A 26,777-nucleotide genomic window follows, 5' to 3' on the forward strand; every position below is an offset into this window, starting at 1 on the left:
TTCAGAGGCAAAGTACTCATAAGCCTTTATATGGGACTCGAAGGACTCAAATTCCTGGGATAGGTTAATACCTTCCTGAAATTTGACCCAATCTGGTTCCTTTTCCTTCCATTTAACAGGATAATTAGAGGGGACATTTCTCACAAACTTCAGATGAATGGGAAAGTGATCACTGTCATGTAGAAATTCATCTATAGACTAGTTAAAATCAGATAGAGAGAAGAAGAGCAAATACCTAAGTCTACAGCAGATGAATCACCTGTATAGATATTATATATCATGTCATAGTACCATCATTAAAAAGTGTAAGATCATTATTATTAAACAATGTCATCAATGATCCTACCCTCTGTCTAAAAAAAATTACCACCCCAAAGTGGACTGCGAGACTTAAAATCACCAAGTAGTAAAAAAGGAGGAGGAAGTTGATTAATTAAATCTTGAATGTCCCCAAGAGAACCTACATCTCTGGAGAAGGTAAAGAGGGCAGATTGTGATTTCACGGTCAAAAGTAGCCCAGATAGCAATTGCTTGAAGCTGTGTTTTCAGGGGAACAATATATTGCAATGTATAATTAGCAATAATTATTGCAACACTTCCATGGGCACAGTCACCATCAGTGGGGCTCATCTTATAGATCTCCTAGTTTAGTCCAGGATTGTATGCTGCATCCCCTAATTTAGTTTCTTGGAGACATACAACCCCTGGATATGCTCATGCAATAACACTTTTAGAATTTCTGACTGAGCCCTTAGTCCCTTACAATTCCACTGTAAAATGTCCAGACTGATATTTTTAGTCCTAGGATCTGCCAAGGGCAATTCCACTGTACTCCATACTATTTTATTTATTTTCCTTATGGGACTTTATAGGAGTTTCTTGAGATTGTCTTGAAATAAGTGGCTCATGATTAACTCCATTTTGTTTTTTATTAGCTTTTTGTTATGGGGCAGAGTGGACTTCAACTACTATTTTCTTATCCAAGGAACTTGATTCCTTGGCTGTTACTGAGGCAGAAGCATCCTCACTGTTGGCCTCACTCTTGTTACACATTTTATGGGGTTTGGAAATCTCCATACTTTGAGCAGGTGGAGGAGAGGATGAAGGACTTCTTACTCTCTTTGGAACTTAACTCTGTTCTTGTTCCATTTCTTTGGGAAGGGTTTCTTGTAGCAGAGATGGGAGAGTCGGGGGGAAAGACTCATCAACTGGAGATGATTCTACTGCTTAAGTAGGCACATCTTCCTTAAAGAGGTGTGCTTCAACCCAAGCAGGCTGAGCACCTAGGCCAGATGAATGGGTCTTAGTCTCAGGAGTTCTTACTTTTACAGCAGGTAAAGGTCCTACATTGTTGGCTCAAGTTCTTATGGGGCCTATGGAATTCAGAACCATAGCATAGGTCTTTGTCTGACCAAATAATTTTTTTGCATAACTAATGCTTACAGTATATGTTCAGCATTAGCTTTACATACAGCTGCTTCTTCATAGTCATATTGGCTTCAATTTTATTGGATGGGGTTATGATCCAGTTCGCAAATAATACATTTTGGTTGTTTTGAACAAGGACCATGTTCAGGGGCAGAGCAATTATTACAAATTTTGTTTTTGCAGAATCTTGATGGATGACCGAATTGAAAACAGTTATAGCACTGCAAAGGTTTTGATAAAAATGGTTTAACTTTGACCCTTTCATTTCCAAAACTGACATAAGATGGTACATCAGTCACCGAAAGTTAAAATTACCATATTTGCCTTTGGAATTTTTCTTACTTTCCATAGAGAGGTTGGACTAATTTCTATTATTTCACTTGCCGTCAATTCACAAAGGTCTCTATCAAAAACTACTCCTCTTCCATAACTGATATTCATGTGTGGTCTAATTTCTTTTATCATGTCATCTTTCTCGAACTACTTTAATGTCAGCATATATGACTGGGTCTTTGATTTGATGTGAATAAGGACTCTGCCTTCACCAAACCTTGAGATGTTACCCATTTCAATACCCCCAACCTTTTTTTTTTGGAGGTATCTGCTAAATTTATAGTAACAAATTTTCCTCCCTAGAAGATACTACCAACCACATTGGAGGTTTGGGAGTTCTTTCAAGAGTGGCATTGTGATCCAAATTTGGCTGAGCCACTTGTACCCGTTGAGATGGCCTATATACATCCATGTTTTTAGGGGTCTTGTCAGACAGTGCTCCTTTGACAGTCGATTTACATATTTTTATATTATTAATATTGCTGCTGGCTTTAAGTGCGGCTTCATGTTTTTCAGAAGTTACCCATGCTTCCCGTTTTCCTTCATTTTCATCAAAGCTCATTCTTATCTCTATTATTTTACCATAACTAGCAAATGAATCAGTGTGTGTTTCATAGTCACATTCCAAAGGATTGTGCTCTACATGTAGTACTTTCAAATTACCCAGTGTGTTCCCACATTGGCAAATTTTCAATTTGTGATAACTACCTGAGAAGTAGTACCACCAATTGGATCATTCCACATCCATGGTCAGGTTCATGCCAAGAGTTTGTCATTCATCTTGAAGCCTTTTATCTGTCTGAACGCCATTTCAGTTGTAGAATGTCTGCTCAGTAAATAATTTTCCAACTTCAGTGCTCATATTCTTTGGTCAGCTTCTAAGGTTAGAAACCTTGACCAACTTCCACTCCCAAAGAGGGAGTTGAAACGAGTTTAGAACATTCCATATCCGTGCCAGAAGTCGTAGGGAGGTTTGCTATGTTCGCCATGAAACTAAAAATATAAATTTCATCCAGGATGAGGTCCCTCTCACCAGGAAGGCCTAACTGGGGGAGGAGCAACAAAGTCACCAAAAGTGGTGACTGCCCTGGGATTCTCACCTGGATATACACCATACCCACAGTGCCTTAAGGGTCGTCAGTCCGTCGAGTTAGGACCCAGAACTGAGGGCACAGCTTGACAAAAATTTCCCCTCACTCGACCACATCAGGTACTCTAGTTTTACGAGTGGAGCGGCATGCCATCCAACTCCACCCTTTAAGTTAAAAGAGCAGTGAATTCAGTAATCCAATGCCATGCCAAGGTCGTCAATTTAAGTGGAAGAGGGGAAGGGGAAAATTAATAGGAGGAGGAGTAAAAGACTTACAGATCCCAATGTTTGGTTAAATCCACAGCAGAGTTAGTAGCCATAAAAGAGCATAGTAATGGCACTCAAAACAGGCCTTTTGTGTAATTATAACCTTAAGATTCAGATGTATCTTAAAAGTGACTGACTAAAACTGACAATGCAGGCTTGCAATGTTGCAGAAAAAGAAAATGTGGCAGTTTGTCAGTTAGTCATTATGTGAGTCTCGTCTGCCTAAGGTGGCCTATTAAGCTCCATACCAGGTCAGACAACCACTCTCTCATGCCCCCTCCTAACAGACTCCGGAAGCTCAATCTCCCAGACTTAGAGTTAAGGCAAGTGGCAATGACTGATATGTCATGTGAACTGGCAAGTATCAGACTTCCAAACACAGACATAAAACCTCCTCTCTCTCCGTCAGGTATTGCCAAGTATCAGACCTCCATTCACTGACATCCCATTCATGCAACCTCTTATACGTTGTACATCAGCATACAAGTGGGATGATGAGAGAGATTCACTCACACAGCTTTCATGTCTCTAATCTTACACACGAGCCAAACTCACCTGATCATACATACCTCTATTATTTTAGGTACAAGGAACAGGGAGAGATTGATTGATTGATTTGTTTATTAAATCTGGTGTCATAACATCTAGGTTATTGATGCCGAAACAAATTTAAATATAAAAATTAAGTTTAAAATAAATTTCATATAAAAATATCTAAAAGTTATGTATATAAATATTTAAATTTATAAAAAAAAGTGTTAAAAAAAAATTCCATATAAAAATATCTAAAAGGTATGCATATAAATATTTGAATAAAAAGAAATAGGTTTAAAATAAATTTCATATAAAAGTATCTAAATGATACGTATATAAATAAATTTCTTCATATATTCTATATACAAGCTAAATTTTCTTCAGAAGGCCCGCCTCCAACATAAGGGATACAATTGTTGAGTGTTACAATCCTTTCCAAGGATTGTAGCAAGATTAAAATTATCAACTTCATCTTGTCCCCAAGACAGGAACCTTTGTCTCAAATTCCTAAGTGTGGGACATTCAACCAACAAATGTCCCACACTCAGGGTACAGCACAGTCTTCACAAATTGGAGGATTCTCACGGGACATCAAGAACTCATGAGTGAGTCTTGTATGTCCAATCCTCAACCTGCATAGCATTGTCTCCTGTCTCCTTGGCATATGGGGATATGACCAAGGAGACACAGATGATGCAATGCTACGCATTTTTCTATTTGTTAAAATATTCTCCCACTGGGACTGCCAACGCTTTTTTATTGTTTGTCCTACTACAGGATATACATCCCGATATGGTAGTAGGCTCTTGTGGGTTCTGGAGAGTTGACCGCTGATTTCGCTAGTTGGTCTGCTTTTTCGTTCCCATCCACCCCAACATGGGAAGGCACCCAACAGAACTTAACTTCTTTCTCTCTTCTTTTCAATAAAAACAACCATTCTAATACTTCTAAAATCAGGGGTTTAAAGGATTAAAAGATTCCAGTGCCTGAAGTACACTTTTGAATCACTATATATAATAAAATTGTTTCCATTATGAATTAAAATCTCCTTTAAAGCTTTTAAAATTGCATTTATCTCGGCAGTAAAAATTGAGGCAACGGATGATAACCTTCCACTCCTCTCTATATCAGGGAAGGCTACACCAAAGCCGACGCCAGCATCAGACTTTGAGCCATCCATGAAGATTGGTGTGTAGGTGCCATGTTCCATCGAATGTTCTAAAAATATTGACCGCATGGCCTCACATGACAATTCTGACCTGGTGAAATTAAAATACTTGCAGAATTCTACCTCTGGAAATTTCCAGGGGGGAATAACAGAATACTTTACTGGTAGAATTTTCACCCTAGGCATATTTAATTCCCTGAGAATCAAGTTTACTCTAAAAGCAAACAGATGCGGTTGCTTGGGATGATTTTCATAATAATGCCAATGCCTTTCCCTTCTCATACATATGCTGGTCAAAGACTTAGGTAGCCTCTGGAATCTATACCAGCTCCGAACCAGCTGACGCTTGTAATGAAGATCCAGTGGCACCTCACCAGCATCTACCAACATGCTCTCAATGGGAGATGATTTAAATGCTCCTGTACACAACCGTACCCCACCATGATGAATCAAGTTGAGCATTTTAAGGCTATTGGGCTTTGCAGACGTGTAAACTTCACATCCATACGCTAATTTTGAAAAGACCAGGGCTTTATACAATCTCAACATCTGAGTTCTGTCTGCACCCCACACAGTATGAGACAGAACTTTCAGCAAATTCATCGCTTTCAAGCATTTGGTCTTAATATACTTCAGATTTGGTATCCAGGTCAGCTTACTATCGAAAATCAACCCAAGGAACCTCGTTTCACCTACACATGGAATTCTTTGCCTATGAATAAATAGATCTGGATCAGGATGAAATCCTCTTATGCGACAAAGTGCATAGTTACCGTTTTACTAGTAGAAAATTTAAAACCATTAACCTCAGCCCACTTCACTATATTGTCGATGCAGAGCTGAAGGCGACGTTCAGCCACTGCCATCCTTGAAGCTGCAAAGGAGATTGAAAGGTCGTCAACAAAAAGGGTATATGTTATATCTGAGGGAATTATTTTGGAAACCCCATTGATTGCCAAGGCAAACAATGTTACGCTTAAAACACTTCCTTGTGGTACTCCTTCTTCTTGACTGAATACTTCTGACATTGTTGCTCCAACCAGGACCTGAAATAGCCTATTTTTAATAAGAGCCTTAATGAAGAGGGGCAAATTGCTTCTCAGGTTACATTCATGAAGGATCCTCAAAATGCCATATCTCCATGTTGTATCATAAGCCTTCTCCAAATCAAAGAAGACCGTGATGTGATGTTGCTTGTTGGCAAAAGCTTCACATATTGAAGACTCCATTCGAAGTAGAACATCAGTTGTGGAGTGCATGCTTGGAAGCCACGCTGTGCTGGGGACAGATATTTACCCGTTCTAAGTACCACATCAAGCGTGTGTTTACCATTTTTTCCATGATCTTGCACAAACATGATGATAGTGCAATTGGACGATAATTTTCTACTTTAAACGAGTCTTTTCCAGGTTTCGCAAACGGCAATAATTTTAACATCTCCCAGATCTTAGGGAAGATACGCTCCCTGTAAATTCTGTTAATAAGGCTCAATATGAATTGTCTGGTATTTTCAGGGGTTTGCTTAATCATTGAATACATTATGTCATCCAGTCCAGGAGCTGATTCATTACATTTATTTAGGGCCGATAGAAATTCCCTCATCGTAAACGGATCATTGTATTTCTCACGTCTCAACGTATTAAAATCTATTTCAACTTGTTCCATCTGCTGCCTTTGAGCCGAGTATGGTTGGTCATCGTTTTTCTTTGCAACATTAGCAAAATGATTAGCAAACTCATTTGCAACTACCTGGGGGTCTGCTACCTCACAACCATTGATCTTGATAACTGGAGGTTGACAGGGAGTAAACTTGCCTGCTATTTTTCTAACTCTTCCAAACTAGTGTTAGAGGAGTTTTCGAATTTATTGAAGAAATATTGTCCAAGATTCTTTTCGTGCTTTTTTGATTTCCAAACGAAAATGAGCTCTTGCTTTTCGAAATTCTACACAGTAATACTCACATTTTTGTCTACGGTATCTTGTGTATGCAGACCTCATAGTTCTATGAGTTTCCTGACATTTCTGAGTCCACCAGGAACCGGTCGGCGGATAAATACGCCTGATGTCCTGGGTATGGACTGAAGACCAGCCGAGAACAATATTGTACTTAAAAATTCAAGCGCATCATCTACGCTGGGAAAGTCATCAGCAGAGTCACCTATTGAGCTTTGCTCCTGGAATGTTGCCCAATCAGCTTTTTTTGTATTCCATCTAGGTAGCCTGGAAGATGGAGGACTTGATGCTGAACTCACCATTATTGGGAAATGGTCACTGGTGAATCTATCATTTATAACTCTCCAATTAAAATCTATAAGGCAGTCATCACTACATATAGATAGATCAATTGCCGATAGCGTGCCTGTTTGAACGTGAAAATGTGTAGACTCCCCAGAGTTGAGGATCCCCACATTTTCACCTTCTATGATGGAACTTAGGCATCTTCCTCTTCAATTGATGACAATATCACCCCAAAGAGGGCTTCTGCAATTCATATCTCCCAAAATAATAAAGGGACGTGGTAACTGTTGGATAAGAGATTTAAATTCATTGATTGGGAAGACTTCATTTGGTGGTAGACAGAGAGAGCATACTGTATATTTTCTTTGTAGATGGATATGTACACCTATTACTTGCAAAGCTGACTGGATATTAATAGGATTTTGTGGGGTATCATTTCCAATATACAAAATGACACCACCATGACTTCCCATATTTAAATTATAGGTGGAGTAATAAGATGTATACTCTCGTGGGCTGGGGCACATGTTACCAATCATGGTCTCCTGCAGAGCTATACAAACAGGAGACACTTCTGATATGAGCAGTCTCAATTCTTCCCACTTTGCTCTCAATCCCTGACAGTTCCACTGGAGAAAGTTAATGAATTTTATTTTCCTTTAGAGGCTGTAATATTGGAGCCTCTTTTAAGCGCTTTCAGCTTGCTACCTTGCTCCTTTTTCTAGAAGGAGACTGATTGTTTGTAGCAGCCTTCCTTTTTAGGGGTTGTCGGTTTCAGGGACACCAGACAAAGCTGATGTCTCCTGAGGAGGGGTGTGAAGATCAGCAGTGCCAGCTACATCCAGCACTGCCTCCGATGAGTCGGGAGCGCCAGCAATGACTGGCGCAGCCTCCAAAGAGGCGGGGGCGTCAGCAACCACTGGCGCAGCCTCCGAAGAGGCCGAACCGCCGGCAATCACTGGCGCAGCCTCCAAGGAGGCAGGAACGCCAGAAACCACTGGCGCAGCCTCCGAAGAGGTAAAAGTGCCAGCAGTCACTGGCACAGCCTCCAAAGAGGCAGAAGTGCCAGCCATCACTGGCACAGCCTCCGAAGAGGCAGAAGTGCCAGCCATCCCTGGCACAGCCTTCGAAGAGGCTCGGTTACGAGTCATCACTGGTGTTTTGTTTAGATTGGTCTTTGTACCATTTATATTCTTTCTCCGGTTGGCGGCTACACTGGCAAAGGATATTCCTGGTCTAACATATAAGTTTAATACTCTCTCTCTTGCCTCTCTAAATGTAAGTTGTTCAGTTACCCTTAATGATTGAATCTCCTTTTATTCCATGATGTATACATCACAATTTATTGAAGATGAAGGGTGATTCTCTCCACAATGTACACACCTGGCATGCTTGTTACATGCCATGCTCTGGTTCGCTGCACTTGACACAAATGGCAGGTTTGCCTTGCAGTTTCTGCCTGCATGACCCTAACATGTGTCCAAATTCCTGGCAATGAAAGCATCTCCTCGGCCTTGGGATGTATTGTTTGACCTTGAAGCGTAACCAGGCTGCCTTTACTATATTAGGCAATCGAGTGGAATTAAAAGTGATTATCAAGTTGGGAAGTGGGACTAGGGCTCCATTTACTTTTTTCTTCATTCTTTCTATTTTTATTACTCCTTGATCTTTCAATTCTTCCACTAACTTTTCCTAAGAATATGTCATGAGCTGTGGGGCAAATATCATACCCTTGGAGTGGTTCCAATAAGCATGTACGGCACATTCCACTTTGACTCCTCCAAGGCGAGATAATGATTTTAGATTTTCACTTTCTTTAGCTGAGGTAGATTCAACCGTCAGCTTTCCTTTACCTTCGGGACTAATCTTAGGCTCTCGGCCACAACACTTTAAAATATCCCTGTATACATTGAAAATGTCACAATTTGGTTCTTCCAGGCTAAAGGTCAAATATTTGTCATACGACTGTTCATATATTCCTGGTCCAATTTCACAATCACCATTTCCATTAAATTTCCCTTTGCTCCGTACTGGAGCATAGGGTTTCAGTGTTATTACACTGGAATGTTTATTTGAGTTTTCCGTATGCGTATTCCGAGACGAGGTTGCAGAGGTCTTTGTCTGTGCCGATTGGTTATCACAGGGTCCAGGGGTACTTATATCCTTATTTATAACGTCCATAAAGATAAAAGTATTGGGGAGAAAAAAAAAAAAAAAAAAAAAAAACTGAAAATCTTAAAAAGATATCATCAGCCTTTCATGGAGTTCATTCCTCCACTAATGGCAAAGTGAGAACCGACTCCCAAATGTCCGCATCCCTACCCTACCCCAAAGGGGATGGCACATTATGATTAGAGTGGCTCAAGTGTAAGCCAACCCGCTTGATAGGACAGAGCATTACTAGAATACAATCATCCCCACCCTAATCACATTATGGGCAAACCGGACAGAATGCCGAGAGTCCTATTCCCAGAACTAGACCCCCCTGGAATCCGTGGTCGAGTCCCGTAGAATAGTTCCGCCTGAAAACTCTGGTCCGAACATTATCGGGCAGTTGATGGTCCTGCCACGGTTCTCACTATTTAGCTTCGGATATAAACCCAAACCCAGCTATGATACCTTTTCCTATTTACCAGGTCCAAGAAATTTGTACGAAAGTGAAAATATCCACGCCATTTGAATCGAAAGGTTTGTAGGTGATCCGTCAGGGCCCGGGCTCTTATTCTTCGTAAGAACAAAGAAGAAAAGCCAGGGCCCCTTACCCCCTCACCACGTGAAGGAACCTACTTTGAGGGGGAACAGGGAGAGAGTGAATGGTTAGGTTAAGATATCAAACCGCCAGCAGCAACATGGGACCAAGCGATCTTACAGAATCATATACATACTGTACATCTCTTAAGTAATGACTAGCAAAAACACTATTTGATCTCCATGGATCTCTATGTAGCAGCATTTAAAACTGACTGTATTGCAACAGACCAAAATAACATGGAAGCAGAATAGCCCCTAATAATATGTGGACCTTTGTCCCCTAGAAGAAGGTGGTTTATTCTGCCTACTTGACTGAGGCTCTGAAATTACCTCCCTCAGCCATAAGGATAGGCCATTCTTAAAAAGTGGTTGTGAATTGTTTCTTAATGATACAAATAGAGATCTAGGTCTCTGCTCTACTGATTTAACCCTGTCCAAGTACTGTAGTACCTTAATGCCCTGACTGGACATAAAAACCTGTCTGGCTCTTGACCACTGACAAATGCAGCTAATGAATCGATAATATATCCTTTTGGAAGAGGTCTGTATTCTGCCTCAGTTTTTGCTCTAAATTCTGGCAAATATGAAACTACCAAATCTTCTCCCTTCATTGCCACAAACGATGAAAGAGCATGAAGCTCACCAAGTCTTTTTGCTGTAGACAGTGCCAAAAGGGAAAGGGCTTTCTTTGTCAGACTTAGATCAGCTGATCCAAGAGGTTCATAAGATGGTGCCAGTAAAGCTGCCAAAACCTCATCTAAGTCCCACTGCAGTTGGTGAAAAGATCTCCTAGGGACTTCTACGTTGAATAAGCGAAGATGATCAGAGAGCAGAGGATCCTTGAACACATCCTTATACGAGAATCTAAAAACAGATGCTAACATCACTTTGTAACCCTTAATAGTAGAGACTGAAAACTTCATGTCGCAAATAAAGCAGAAAATCTGCTACCTTTGACAATGTGGGGACTGATACTGTGTGCCTATTATTCCTACACCAAGTGCAATATACTTTCCACTGATGTTGTTAGTTTACATTTGTGGTATTTCCTCTAGCCCTGGAGATTTGTAGGGCCACCTGTGCTGATATGGCCCCTGCTTGAGCAAAACGCTGGATAGTCTCCAAGCAACTAGACGAACCACTTCGGAGCTGAGGGAATTTTTGCCAATGGGGCTGCCTCAAGAGGTCCTGTCTCACAAACTTCTGCTGACATCACCCAGAGATCTATCCACCAATTCTTCTGGGGCCACCAAGGAGCTATGAGTGTGACCCTGTATTGAGATGACACTCTTATCTTGTTCAAAACTTGTTGCAGAATGGGAACTGGAGGGTAAGTGTACACCTCCAGGTGCGACCAGTTCTGGAGCATAGCATCCACTCCCGCCGCTATAGGATCTTGATGTGGGCTGAAATAAACTGGAAGGCGATAATTGAGAGCTGTGGCAAAAACATCTACAGTTGCTGGCCAAAGGTGAACCAGGTGGTCTACCATCTCTTGTGCTAGTGTCCACTCTGTGCTGATAATCTGATCTGATCTGCTGAGAGCATCTGCAACTACATTCTTGCGCCCCATCACAAACTGAGGAAGCAGTGTGACCTGATGGACTTCAGGTCCAATGAAGGATCTCGTGAGCATGTTGATTTAGAGCCTGCAATTTGGTGCTGCTTTCTTTCTTCAGGTATGATATTGCCATGCAATTGTCTGAGAAGACGGCCACCACACCAGAGCTGCACTGTCGGTGAAAGTGGTGAAGACCTAGCTGGATTGCCTTCAGCTCTTGCCAATTGATGGACTTTTGTTGATCCTCTTGTTGATACTCCTTTGTCCATCTCCCTGTCACGAAAGACCTCCCTACTACTGTTCCCCAGCCCTGATCCAAGGGGTCACATGACAACATTAGATCTGGGAAATTTGATTTCAGAGGGACTCCTTGAAGAAGATTATAATTCATCGCCCACCATTGAAGACTCTCCCATATTTCCAAGTCCCATGGAATTCTGACCATCTGGTCTTCTCCTTGCCATTTTCTGTGAAGCATATATTGAAGTCCCCGAATCTGACGTCTCCCCAAGGGAACTAGTGCTATCAATGAAGTCAAATACACACAGGCAAAGCCACAGAAATACCAGGGGACTTTCCTGACCCAAAAACTCGTCTCTGCAGGTTTGAATTGTATCTATTCATCTCTGTGTTGGAAAAGCTTTCAAAATTATAGTCTGAATCCTCATTCCTAAATATATAGCTTCTTGCTTCGGAATGAGATCCGACTTGTCGAGATTGATTGTTAAACCTAACTGAGAACAGACAGAACTATCTCCTTCGCATGGAGAACCTCTCTCAGGCTGCTCACAAGAATTAGCCAGTTGTCCAAGTACCTGAGTATTCGAATGCCTCGAGAGTGAGGGAGGCCTGACACTGGAGCCATCAACCAAGAAAATACTTAGGGGGCTGTGGAGAGGCCAAAGCATATCACCCGAAACTGCCATACTCTCCCTTCCCAACAAAATCTTTGGTTGAAAATGGAGAATAACTGTCGAATCGGACAGGGGTATTTGACAGAGGAGGAATGGACTCCTAGGGAACCATATACTGTTCCTTTAGGACTTGGATGACCCATTGTTCCACTCCTACGGATTCCCAAACTCTCCAACACTGTCCTAACTGGCCCCCTAATGCTCCCCGCAAAGGAGGTGGCCCCTATTTCCCAAAATTTTGCTCCCTACCAAGCGAAGGAGACCGCTGCCCACTAGACGAAGCCGAAGAATTACCCCTACCAACACCTAAACCCTGAGAATTTCCTCCTCTAAATTTCTTACAAAGGCCAACAGGCTGGTCCTGCAAAACCCGCTTTGTCTTATCTGAAGTTCGGGGCTTTGAGAACTGGAAGGCTGGTGAATGACAATGGTAGGCTTAGTCTTCTCTGCTTAACTACATCATGAGAAGGCAATGCTTGATCATGCCTCCTTTTGACCTCAAGATTAGAATCCTCTAGGGCTTTTTCAAGAACTGCCTCATCAAAAAGACCACCCCCACCCCCAAAGAAGGGCAATGCTCTACGATTCTCCTTGTTTAGGTCTGAAAGAGTGGGAGGGGCGTGTCCTAAATTTAAGTCCTTATGCTTAGCCACAAGAAAAAACTTAAGGTTAAACATCTCTGACATAAGTTGTTTTGGGGCGGTATTAAAACTATTCACCAACTGATGGTACAGTGAAAGGTTGTCATCAATAAGACCAGGAACTGAGACATGGGCATTGTTTGCTGACCAGACCCAAACTAAAGAATTAACTATCTCTGTCATGGTACCCAAGGACCCCTCCAACTTTGAACAATCATCCACTGAAATTCCAAAGCCTTCAGAGACTTACCAGAAGTGGATAAAACATTAGCCATAATCTCGTTTAAGGTCTGAACTGAACATGAGGAACCTGAAACTAAAATATTTCTTCCTGGATATCAAAGCAGAGATGGGAATAGCCGGTTTACCTTCTAAAACCTTGGCAATAGCCCTATCATTAGCAATGTCCCCTGTCATTTCAACAATCTCATGAAGGTTCCACTGTGGAAGGAAAGGTGATGCTTCCTCTGACATTCCCCTAACAAACCTGGATGCCTGACCTGAAGAACACCGTTTAGCCTGAACTGAAACATCTTTAGCTTCAGGGGAAAGTTCCATAAACTCCTGCATGCCCCTATACATTCCCACTAAGGTTGTTTCTCCATCCCCAGAATCACAAGTCTTGCTGGAAAAATTCTCAGCAATCTCCGCAATATTAGGTAAGGTAGGAACTGAGTCCTGATCATCCACTTCTCCGTCAGAAACAATCTACTGAGATTCCTCCATCCCAACTAACGAAGTAGTAGCCACTGAAGGCTGTAAGGATGACTTGGTCTGCTGCAACCCAAACTAAGACCTCACTCTACTAGCCAGAGCATGAAGGGATTCTATAGAAGACGACTTTGTCAAAAACATCCTTCCGCTCCCTACCAATAGCAACACTATTCTTCACATCAGGCGAAAACCTAACGCCTGGATGTGATTCGTTCTCTTTAACCTTCCCAAAACTAGAACCAGCATTAAGATTATTACCCACACTAGTCAAGCTATCCCCTGACTCAGAATAAAGAATAATTGGACGAGGTGGATAATTTCCCCAACCATCTAGCATATGACAAGATGAGCCAGACCCTGACTTAACCCCACGGAATCCAAAAATCTGCATAGGTGATAATTTCCACTACAGGTCTAAGAACTCACCCATCCCATAATATACACAATCATGAGGCCTGAAAGGTAGTCCCAGTAACAAACTCCCGACCCTAGGCCTACAAAGATCTTCCCGATCGCCTTCAAGATCTACATCACTATCCGCATCTAGATGAATATCAGGGGAAGGGGAGACTCTAGTAACCACAGTCCTGCTATGCACTCCAGTCGAGATACTCCCACTACCTGTGGAATGGTGTGGTTCTGAATGAACAGACTGTGTTGCAACGGGATTGCTTACATGCAAAACCAAAACAGGGCTGGGGGAGCCGGAATAAACATGATTAGCCAAATCCCTAAATCCTTGATCTTACTATCTACATGATCTCTATAGTTACCAAGGACAGAGCTCTAACTGTTGAAAGATACACCTGACCTCAGTGTTCGGCCTACTTCAGAGTCAGATGAAGTAATGGGTTTAACCAAATCATCTACCTTCTCACACTGATCTGGTGACACTACAAGATCTGGTAACTCAGAAAAACTCGCACATCTGAAGCCACATGCTTACCTCTAATCTTACGCTTACTACTACGCCCTGACTGAATGTAAGACATGTACTCCTGACTTTGCAAATCAGACCAATCCCTACACTGATCACAGCTAATCTCAAAGCAGTCATACCCCATACAATTAGAACAGACAGTATGACCGTCAAAAACAAGTTTAACACTTGGTTGTTTGCTGCAAGAAGTATAGTGTCTTGTGTTCGTTGAAACTGATGAAGCTGCACTGCTATGACTGGATAAATCCTCCATAATAATGGAGAAAAATCCACTAATATCTAAGAGTAAGATTGCCACCAATACAACAAAGAGCTGTCAAAGAGTCGTGTGCACTGGACAGCGACAAAGAAAGGGAATGGCTTTGTGTGGGAGGGAGCTCTGTCGTTCCCCCAGCTCTAGGGGGAGATTGGGTTGTTTTTACCTTGACAACTAGGAACAAGCAACAGGAGTCTAATTTCATTGAGACCAACTGGCTTGTTGCCTATTCTTTTGAGTCTTACGTTCCTCATATATGAAGTTTTCATAATAAAACTAACATTGTAATACTACCTGAACACCTGAATAAGCCCTGTCACCTACCAGCCCGAACTACATCCCCATAACTTTTACCCACTAAGTGGGTAATTAAATGTCAGCGTTACCAATGCTTACAGGAAAATCTTGTCAAATGAGTTACCTGAAGTTACCGATCGCTCCATATGCCCAAAGCCTGGATTCCTCCAAGGTTGCTCTCCCCAACCTTGATATGGGGCATCTGAGTACAGATGAATGTCGGGAAGAGGGGAGAGGATAGAACTTCCGAATGTCAGATGCACTACTTCCGAATATCACAGAAGATCCAACAAGCAAGAATCGCTCCAGACTTATAAACCTGCACTCTCGATGTGGAAGTCCCAGCGATTCCTGAGACATACCTGAAGAGAAAAGCATATGGAGACAACAAGAGTCAGAGAGAGAGAGAGAGAGAGAGAGAGAGAGAGAGAGAGAGAGAGAGAGAGAGAGAGAGAGAGAGAGAGAGAGAGAGAGAGAGAGAGATTTTCCAAGTGAGTACCGGCTGTTCCCTATTGGACAGGAACACCTCTACTTCAACATTTTGTATCCTTGACAATGCATAATTGTCGACACTGGAGACATTAGTTAGAAGCAACAAGTTCGTTATATTGGCCACATACCTTAACCCTGAGCAGCCACACTCATCATAGCCTGCTGTGATGCTACTGCGGACAACGGCTACACGATATTGACCATGGAGGAGATATCCTTCTCCCTAAGAGACTGTTGCAGACGGCAAAGGGCGCCCTCAACAGAACCCTCTTCGAATGTCCGTATAGTGCAGCGGAAGCTTAAAAAGAAGTCCCTCCTCTTCTTGCCAAAGAACGTTGTACAGTTAGACGAAATGTTAACCTGGTATGCCAGCCCCATTGAAACCGAAGTGATGAGGTGTCAGGCAGTACAGGATTGGAGGGAGTATCTCCATCTTGTTTGAGAAAACCCTATCAACCCAGACCACATCCACAAAGAGTGGGACAAGGCCTCCGACTGGCTGTGAAAGGTGTCCTCCAGGATACAAACCTCCCTAGATGAAACTGAGACCAGACAATTTGACAAAGGAACCCGAGAGAGAAGAGCCTCAACAGATACGTTGAGAGGAACCTTGACACCTGCAGAAAAGTTACCCGCTACCTTGTAAAAAACCCCCTCCCGAATAGGAAGCAAGGTTGAATCCTGCTTACTCGACTCTATCAAAGCCACTAACCTACGTCTGCCTCCTTCAGTGCCGGCCGGCACAGCCAAACCAGACCAGATTCTTTGATGATTGAGCAACTACCGGTTCCATCGCATATAGCGACTCAAACATCGCTTAATTCAGTAGTGTAGACTCCTCTGAAGCCTTGGACTGAGGATTAAGAATATGGATGAAGTCCACCATCCACTTATACTCATTCTCATTAGCTGAATGAAAACTAATAACCGGTACTCGATCCTCTTCTTCAAATGAACAATCCTTGTTGGACTGGTCTGACTGAGCTGTAACAGGAAAATAGACAGGCCGATCCCTAGCAAACGCTGAACTCGAAAACCCGGAACTTGCCACACCTGGGTGCGCGAGACAGACACCTGACGAATCGATAGCGAACATACTGGAGGCACCAAAGTAGGTTGCGCAAACCCTGCACCACCCAATGATGATGACGCAACACCTGGGCGGACAACGCCCACTCCTGAGAGCAAAGAGGCCGCAACACCTAAACCACGCAAATCCAGATGTATCAAAACTGCATGAGAATGGGAATCTGGAACTGAAGACTTGCTGGTTAATGAAGAAGGGGGGGAAAAGTCCTTTATGACCTGGAATCAACCCTGAACCTACATGGACACCTTAGATGGAGGGACAGAGAAACCTACAGGAAAGTTGAGAAAGACGTTTTTTTCGTGTTCTGAATGATCAAAATACTGTAAGCTGTTATAAGAGTTTTTGGAGGGAGTTAAGTATTCGCGGATTTTAGCTATTTGCCGGGGGTAGTGGTATGCATCCCCCGCGAATACTGGGGGTCAACTGTATGTTAATATCAACTACATCAGGACCAAGCAGTTCTGCTATATCCCTGCCCAGTAACCCATGTCTTTGCTGTGCTGCAGCATACCTACGGCAATGTAACAAGGTGTTCTACAGTAAGAGGAGAGTCACACTGTATACAGACATATTCCTCTAAAAGGAATATGTGGGTCAATCAAGTATTGCCAATTCTCAGGCGAAATAATACAATTTCTACCCTACGGTTTTGTTGGAATCCTGATGGCCAATGTTCAATGCTTTGCCTGATCATCTTGTACTTTTTATTGTTGGCCAGAAGGGGAGAAGACCAACACGCTTTTTCCATTAACTTTGATATACAGTATGAGCAAATATCCTTTTCAAGCCTAAATTTCATATTCAATTCCATTCCATTCACCTAACCTAACCTAGGGCATTGTATGTGAATAATAAGGTTACAACCTAACCTAACCTAAGGCACCTGGCACTGGCCCTAGTGTATGGTATTAGTTTGAAAACATTCAATAAACTTACCATAATCCAAATAAGAACTATCAGTAGGACGACATCTTCAGACTGGTTCTTTCCTAAATTTTCAAGGCTGGTGGGCATCAGACTATGGAGGGTTAACTAGTGGTTCACGAACAAAAATTAATGATCATGGTGAAAGGTGAGAACCCTTCAAGAAGGTAACTTCGAAATCAGTAACTTCTTTTTTTCGTCTTCACACATTGCTCTGTAGTCCTACAATACCGTAAGTGCCATTCTTCCCTGTAATTTAAGGAAAAATTGCAATTGGGACAATGCAAAGATTGAGGTAGAACACAATTTTCCTTAAGGCAAACAAGAGGAAGGTGAAATTTGGCATAATATTGAACAATTCACCCAAAATAATTCCAGCCATTGAATAATTGGATGCAAGAATCAGGTATACCCTGTGACAAGAGTCCCTATTGAGCTGAAAGGTAAGGTGGTGGTAAGAACTGCTATGTTTTATGGGCAACACATGGCACCATTGAAAAAACAGAACAAAATATATTAGGCATGGCTGAAATAAGGATGCTCAGATGGATTAGTGGTGATGAGGAGAGAGAGGATAAGAAATGAACGGATCAGGATATCAGTGAAAGTCATTGAAGTGTCACAGAAAGTCCAAGAGTTTAGATAAAGATGGTTTACACACCTGAAGAGGAGGGTGAGCTACATGTTGCAGGAGAGGTCACGGAAATGTAAGTGGTAAGACATACAGGAAAGTCTAAGAGAAGAATGCTTTAGAGAGGACATGAGAGGCAAAGGAATGGCCAGAACAACACAAAAACACTGGAAAAGGCACATTAAAAACAGCAACCTGACTAGGGATTAAGCCAAGAATAATGAGTCTCATACTGTAATGATATATACTCCTATCGTACATCATCTATTCATTTCAAGATACACAATGTTAGTAAAAAAGTTACCAGAGTTGAATAACCACTTTAAAAAATTACCTAGACACCCTATAAGTAAAAAAGTTACCAGAGTTGAATAACCACTTTAAAAAATTACCTAGACACCCTATAAACCTCAATAAACTCTGCAATGGGGCTAATATAGGTACAACAAGTTGTTCAGTAGCTAAAGATTTTACTGTTGCAAAAAATTAGTACATATTATAAAGAATGTACAAACTAAAAAAAATTACTTGTATGTGCTGCATCATGTATTGTACCTACCTGATGAATGATGTGGTGCATTAACTGACTTTTGCAAGAAATTACAAGCTGCAATTGCATCACAACTAGTGACATATAGCAAAGCAATCTACAGACAAAGATGCCTTTACTGGAGGTGAGACATTCAACAATGCTGTTTATGGCCACAGCAAATAAGGTGACACCCAATACACTGCCTTGTGAGATGCCTTCCTCCAGCTCAAAAGCATTAGACAAGGTATTTCCAATTCTAACTTTAATATACATATCACTTAGAAATGAGCTGAGGAAATTTAGCATATTACCTTGCATTCACGTCATGAAGCCGCTTAATAATACCAAAACGCCAAGTAGTGTCATAGTCTTTTTTGAGATTGAAGACGACTCCAATAGTCTGGCTGCCTTTTGAGAAACCTTGCTGAATTTGGGATGACAGTCTTAGCAGTGGCTCTAGAGTGGAATGATTTCTCCTAAAGCCAAATTGGACAGATGATGATAAACCATTTTTCTCTAGGTGCCACAATAGTCTAGAATTCACCATTTTCTCAAACAATTTGCACACACAACTTGTACGAGATATTGGCCAATAGCTTGTAGGAAGATGTGGATCTTTCAATGATTTCTTGATGGGGACAACAGCTGCAATCTTCCAGAAGGGGGAAGAATACTAGTTTCCCATATTTTGTTCAAGATTTTAAGAAGATAAGATGAAGCTGAATCTAGAAGATTTTTGAGCATGCTATAAAGAATGTGATCATTCTTAGGGAGTGTCGATTCAGATGATGATAGCGCATCCCTTAAAGTTAACTTGGCATTATAAAAGTCACCATTTCTAGAATTTAAATTAAGGGAAAGGCTGAATTCCTAATATTCTGGAACAGAGTTGAATAGTTCCTAGAACTCGATACTTCAGAGAAGTGCTCACCCAGTTTTTCAGCAACTTCATCAGGCTTAGTGACAAGGTCTCCATTGATTTTCAGACAAGGCGTTGGTGATGGAATGTATTTGCCACTTATTTTTCCTATCTTTTTCCAGATTAACCTGGATGGGGTCTTAGAATTTATGCCATTTATATAAAAAGAAAACCAGGATTCTCTTTTTACTTTTTAAAAGTATTTTCTGTTTTGACATAGCTCGTTGGTAAATAGATTTTGGTGTTGCATACTGACTGGATTTATAACACCTGTAAAATTTCCTAGTAATTTACCTTAAATTACCACAGGTTTCATCCCACCATGGAACAGCAGGCCTGTGTGGTTTCCCTTTGGCCTTAGGTACTGAGTTTTCAGCCCTATTCAATATTTCAGAGGCAAAGTACTCATAAGCCTTTATATGGGACTTGAAGGACTCAAATTCATGGGATAGGTTAATACCTTCCTGAAATCTGACCCAATCTGCTTCCTTCTCCTTCCATTTAACAAGATAATTAGAGGAGACATTTCTCACAAACTTCAGATAAATAGGAAAGTGATCACTCATGTAGAAATTCATCTACAGACCAGGTAAAACCCAGATGGAGAGAAGAGGAGCAAATACTTAAGTCTATAGCATATGAATCGCATGTATTTTGATGTCATAGTACCATTACCATCATTAAAAAGTGTAAGATCATTATTATTAACAATGTCATCATTGATCCTACCCTCCGTGTCTAAAAAATTACCACCCCAAAGTGGATTGTGAGAATTAAAAACACCAAGTAGTAAAAAAGGAGGAGGAAGTTGATTAATTAAACCTTGAATGTCACTAACAGTAAATATACATCTCAGAGGAAGGTAGAGAGAGTAGATTGTGATTTCGGTCAAAATAGCCCGGCCAGCAATACTTGAAGTTGCGTGTTCAGGGGACAATAAAATGTTGCAATGTTTTAGCAATAATTATTGCAACACCTCCATGGACATGGTCCCCATCAGCAGGGCTCATCTTATACATCTCATAGTTTAGACCCGGATTGCATACTGCATCCCCTAGTTTAGTTTCTTGGAGACATACAACCCCTGGATTATGCTCATGCAGTAATACTTTTAGAATTTCTGAACAAGTCCTTAGTCTCGTACATTTCCAATGTAAAATGTCCAGGTTGAATTTATCTGCCAAGGGCAATTCCACTATAATCTATACTATCTCTTTGATTTATATATTTTCCTTATGGGCCTTTAAAGGAGTTTCTTTAAATTGTCTTCAGATATGTGGATTATGATTGGCTCAATTATGTTTTTTTACTAGCTTTCTGATACAGAGCAGAGTGGACTTCAACTACCATTTTCTTATTATCCAAGGAACTTGATTCCTTGGCTGTTACTGAGACAGAGGCATCCTCATTGTTGGCCTCACTCTTGTTACACTTTTTATTGGGTTTGGAAACCACTATATTTTGAGCAGGTGAAGTAGAGGATGAAGGATTTCTTACTCTTTGGACCTTGTTTGTTCTTGTTCCATTTCTTTGAGAAGGGCTTCTTGTTGCTTGAGAAAGAGGAAGTTCTCATCAATTGGAGATGATTCTACTGTATGAGTAGGCAAGTCTTCCTAAAAGAGGGGTGCTTCAACCCTAGCAAGTTGAGCACCTAGACCAGATGAACGGGTCTTAGTCTCAGCTCTCACTTTTACAGCTGGTAGAGGTGCTTCATTGTTGGCATGAGTTTTTATAGGGCTTTGTCTGAACAATTAATTTTTTTGCATAACTAATGCTTTTATGTTCAGCATTAGCTTTACATACAGCTGCTGCCTCACATATATATTGTTTGCAATTTTTATGAGGAGTATGATCCAGTTCGCAATTTACACATTTAGGTTGTTTTGAACAAGAACCATGTTTAGGGGCAGAGCAATTATTACAAATTTTGTTTTTGCAGAATCCGGATGGGTAACCAAATTGAAAACAGTTATAGCACTGCAGAGGTTTTGATAAAAATTGTTTAACTTTGACCGTTTCATTTCCAAAACTGACATAAGATGGTGCGTCAGAGTCCTCAAATGTTGAAATGACCATATTTGCCTTTGGAATTTTTCTTACCTTCCATACAGTGGTTGGACTAATGTATAATATTTCACCTTTGTCAATTCACAAAGGTCTCTATCAAATACTACTCCTCTTCCATAACTGAAATTCAAGTGGTCTAATTTCTTTTATTATGTCACCTTTCTCAAACCTCTTCAATGTCAACATATATGATTGGGTCTTTTGATTTAGCATGAATAAGGGCACTGCCTTTACCAAACCTTGAGATGTTACCCATATCAATACCCCCAACCTCTTTTTTAGATTATCTGCTAAATTTCTAGTAATTGTAATTTTCCTCCCTAGCAGATACTACCCACCACACTGGAGGTTTGGGAGGTCTTTCAAGAGTGGCACTGGCCTCCAAATTTGGCTGAGCCACTTGTACCCATTGAGATCATTTTAGGGGTCTTGTCAGACAGTGCTCCTTTGACATCTGATTTACAAATTTTTACAATAATATTGCTGCTGGCTTTAAGTGCAGCTTCATGTTTTTCAAAAGTTACCCATGCTCCCCATTTTCCTTCAATTTCATCAAAGTTCCTTCTCAATTCTATTATTTTACCATAACAGGCAAACAAAACAGGGAGAGTTTTGTAGTTACATTCCAAGAGAATGTGCTCTACATGTAATACTTTTGAATTATCCAGTGTGTTCCCGCTTTAGCAATTTTTCAATTTCTGACGACTAGCTTCGAAAGGTAGTACCACCACTGAAGCATTCCACATCCATGGTCAGGTTCATGCCAAGAGTTGTCATTCATCTCGAGGCCTTGTCAGAGGTCGTCAACTGCGCCAAATCATCATCAAAGGGCCCTGGGGTACTCAAATCCTTATGGTCACTTTCATGGAGTTTATTCTTCCACCAATGGCACAAATGAGAACCGACTCCCAAATGTCCGTGTCCCTACCCTACCCCAGAGGGGATGGCACAACAAGATTAGAGTGGCCCAAGTGTAAGCCAAACCCGCTTCCTACGACGGAGTATTACACGAATACAATCATCCCCACCCTAATCATATGAGCAAACTGGTTAGAACGCAGAGTCCTATGCCCAGAACCAGAGCCCCCTGGAATCCATGGCCCAGCCCTTGAGCTATCAATCTGATATCCCTCAGGTCCAAACATTATTGGGTAGTTGATGGTCCTACCACAGTTCCCACTATTAAGCTTCGAATGTAAACCGAGTCCCAGCTATGATATCTTTTCCTCTTTGTCAGGTCCAATAAATTTTACCAAAAGTAGAAAATTCCACAAAAATTAATCCAAAGGAATATATAATGTATGGGGCTCTTGGACTCAAACCCGGGAACAAACTCCTGGGGTTCAAGAGCCCCCTCACCATGCCAAGGTGATCCCAAGTCGAGGGGGTTTAGGTTATGTGAAGCTCCCCTTTTTCCCGTGCTAGGTAGGGACTTGGCCTCCAAGATTAAGTTGGGTCTAGGTATGGATCCAGCATCTTATGCAGGTTAGGGGAGAGGTTCTGGGAGATAAACCCCTCCCACCCCAGCTAGGTTGGGATGTGGCCCCTTAGGTTATGTTAGGTAACAGGTCTAGGTCAAGGTAAGGACCTAGAATCCAATACAGGTTAGGTAGGGTGTCTAGATAAGGATGTGACCATCTAAGTTAGGTTAAATCAGTCCTAGTATTTTGAACAATTTGTATTTTCTCCACCCAAAAGCCCTGCTTTCCCATTGTGCTCCCATGAATGGTAGAATATGAGTGGGAACCATATTTTTGTAACTAATTATTTGCTAACAAAACAAATGCCTTAAATGTTCAAAGCACACATTAAAAGATGAAAATTTGATTTCAACTCCAAAGTATAGCAATTGTTTAAAGTACAATTTTCCCTTCCACTATTGCACCAAATTTAATTATGTTGTCAAAATACACAAATCCTGAAGCAATGGCTTGAACTAATAATGTCCTTGGTTAGATTTGGCTCAGTAAGATAAGGCTGTGGCCAATTAGGCCTACAGTTACCAGTCATAGCACTCAAAAATAGAGTTACATGGTTTGACTGTTCAACAAAGACACAGTATAGACTAAAAAACAACTTGTGCCAGCACATCAGTAATTTAACCTGACACCCTAGGCTAAGTCTAAACTCACCAAAGTCACTGGCTACATCCTACAATACCTAGACTTCCTACAATACCTAGACTTACTATCTAAGGCCATCCTTATGTATGACGTTTATTGCAAATGCACCTTAGCCTAAGCTTACGACCTAGATAAAGCCTACTGCAAATTTCTGCCACTGTGTGTCTACCTTATGACCCATAAATTACTCAATCCTATCATAAACTTCTACCTCTAACCCTTGTGCTGGATCTTTCCTAGATAGTAGTGACCCACAAGTAGTCTAATCTGAAATAATGACCCTCAAGAAGTATCAGTTCTAGATAACGACCCCAAAACCTTCTTAGCGGTCAGTAACTAGGAATGATCCCTTGTATCTAATATAATGTAAAAATAGTGCTGGCGTCATCTCAGGTCTGGTGATTCTACCACTACCTACCAGTCAAGTGAAGGTACTGGGGCCATATCAAGAACTTTTACATGTCATCAAACCTTAAGAATAACAACCAATGATACTTACCATAACACCGTTTTCGATGAGAGAAATCAGAAGGTTGAAATGAGTAACAGCGAAGCCCAGATACAAATCTCAAATAACGTCCTAACGTAAGCCCAATATGGCACCAGATACAATCACGATTCACGTCACGGGTTTCACAGCAAACGCTTCTGACAAGTGTCCTCAAGGACGCTGAAGTCAAGAAGTCTTGATGCGTTTCCCTTATTCGGAAATTTAGAATGCTTTTCTTGTAAGCATGAACTTTAATTTCCTTCGTACTTAATGTTTTTGCAGATAAAATATAGGCGATATGTATAGATATTCTGTCGCCTTTGTGACAAGATGAAAACTTTATCGACCGTAGATAAACCTTTGCGCGCGCGCACATTCACACCATATACAGTACAATATTGTATGTATATATATATATATATATATATATATATATATATATATATATATATATATATATATATATATATATATATATATATATATATATATATATATTATATATAAGTGCGTGCGTGTGTGGCTGCAGGAATAGACAGGTGTACGGTACTTCAAGCTGTATCAATCCGCAATTACAGCTGGCTATTAAATTTGCTGGCGTGGTTTATTTTTGCAAGGTCAGCCAGCCTCCCTGCTCACCTGCATTTAAAAATCCTTATTCACGAATTTTGATGTTACCGATTTATTTAACAGCCCCTGATATGTTTCTTCTTACCAAGTTAATTTTCATGGTTTGAATCATCACTTCTTTCTTAGGTACTGTTTCAATCAGTTTTTCAAAATAGCGTGAACAAGTTAATCATCTCGTAACTGGTCATTAAGGCATCCGTGAACCGTGCGCCAAGCTGCTTCCTCCCAAGAACGTTTTGTACAGATTAAGAATTTGAAATGGGCGTCCGGTGGGCTCGTCTTTCCCTGCATTTCAATGGTCCAGAATTCTCCTGTACTCCAAGGTCCTCATAACCTCCAGCTTTCTCATTTCCCCTTAGTCGTCTATTTCAGATTTATCTTTGTAAAGTTTGCGTTCTCTGAGATTTAGCTTTTTTTATTTTTCGCTTTTTACACCAATTTCCCTCTCTCGTATCCGTTTTCAGTTTTTTTTCTACTACTGGACATTTTAGCCTACAAGCCTGTTGGCAAACCGACAATCCATTTTCGTATGAATTTAATACATTTCCACACTTGCATTTTTACTGTTTTTCCGAAATTTAGTTCTGAAGCCTCTAGTGCTGTTATCGGCACACTTACCTTTTGAGTTAGCTTTAAATAATTTTAGGTGAAGTGCTTCAGACTTAGTTAGTGCTTGGAAGGGTGACCGTCAATAAAAGTAAGGCTGTTGGTACACAAGTTCTTGTGACAATCTGTTACGTATTGGACATGTGGCTATAAACTTCAAAAACAAAAACGAATGACTAGAATCTTGCAAAACCGCTCAGGAACCTGTGCAACCACAAGTAGGTCACAATGAGGTCTGACATGCTAATGGAGTAAGCAAGTAAACAAAACCCTACGCTAATGTCGCATACCACATTTTATTGTCGCCATCACACACATTAGAGGAGTTTCCACTATTATAAAACAGAATAAAATTAATGTATCCGTTCAAAACTAGACTTTCACGATATTCTCATCCGATAGGTAGTGTAAACCACTGCAAATAGAACTGAAACTAAAATATGTCTGTATTCCAATGTTTACAAAATCACATGAACAGCTGGAGGGATAACAGCCTGTACTGGCCTGCTTGGTCCAACATGTAAAGGAAGAAGCAGAATGGATCCATCATGTTCCCCAACTTCGAATCCCTCTACGGAAAGGTATGGATCACCAAGACGTATGTTGTGTCTATCACAAAAATACAAAAAAATTTTGAACACACGCAGCAACAGTTAACTCTGGTTTACGATGCAAGCTGATGTGTATATGGCTGTTACTAGGGTCGTTACTACTCCTGTTGCCATGCGTTCCATGATGAGATGATTCAGCCAACTTCCATCTAAAACTATTGTATCAAATCTAGTATCCCACAGATTTCTTTTTCAATATGTTAACAATAACGTTCAGCAACAGCCTCCAGTTAGCTCACACTAAACGCCACATAAATTTTTTTTATAACTGCACCGGTACTTCCACGAGAATTGCCCTTCTTTCGTGAGGTTAAATGCCATAGTTTCCCAGAATAATCTTCCTGATCATGTATTTGAATTTTTGGAAAGTCTGAAACTCACCCTGAGTGTCGATGATTTTTTCATTATGCTGGCTCACATGAGTCATTTAATAGTTTAATTGTTTTATGTTATTTCTTTTGTTTGTCAGTTTTCTCGTAAACTTTATTCTTTACTTCTTTATTTCTCTTTCTACACTGGCCTGCTTTCTC

General features: G+C 40.9%; 1 long non-coding RNA gene across 1 annotated transcript in view; it reads right to left on the reverse strand.

Annotated features, from left to right (window-relative positions):
- Positions 1 to 24,548, reverse strand: part of LOC136831331 (uncharacterized) — a 68,816-nt gene extending 44,268 nt beyond the window's left edge. Inside the window, exons 1-2 of the long non-coding RNA XR_010850844.1 lie at positions 24,410 to 24,548; positions 17,651 to 17,887 (exon numbers count right to left, since the gene is read on the reverse strand). This is a non-coding gene — a long non-coding RNA (uncharacterized lncRNA). The remainder of the gene's footprint in view (positions 1 to 17,650; positions 17,888 to 24,409) is intronic.
- Between the last annotated feature and the right edge of the window lie 2,229 nt (positions 24,549 to 26,777).

The sequence above is a fragment of the Macrobrachium rosenbergii genome, chromosome 48, assembly GCF_040412425.1.
Source record: "Macrobrachium rosenbergii isolate ZJJX-2024 chromosome 48, ASM4041242v1, whole genome shotgun sequence".
Classification (NCBI taxonomy): Eukaryota; Metazoa; Arthropoda; class Malacostraca; order Decapoda; family Palaemonidae; genus Macrobrachium; species Macrobrachium rosenbergii.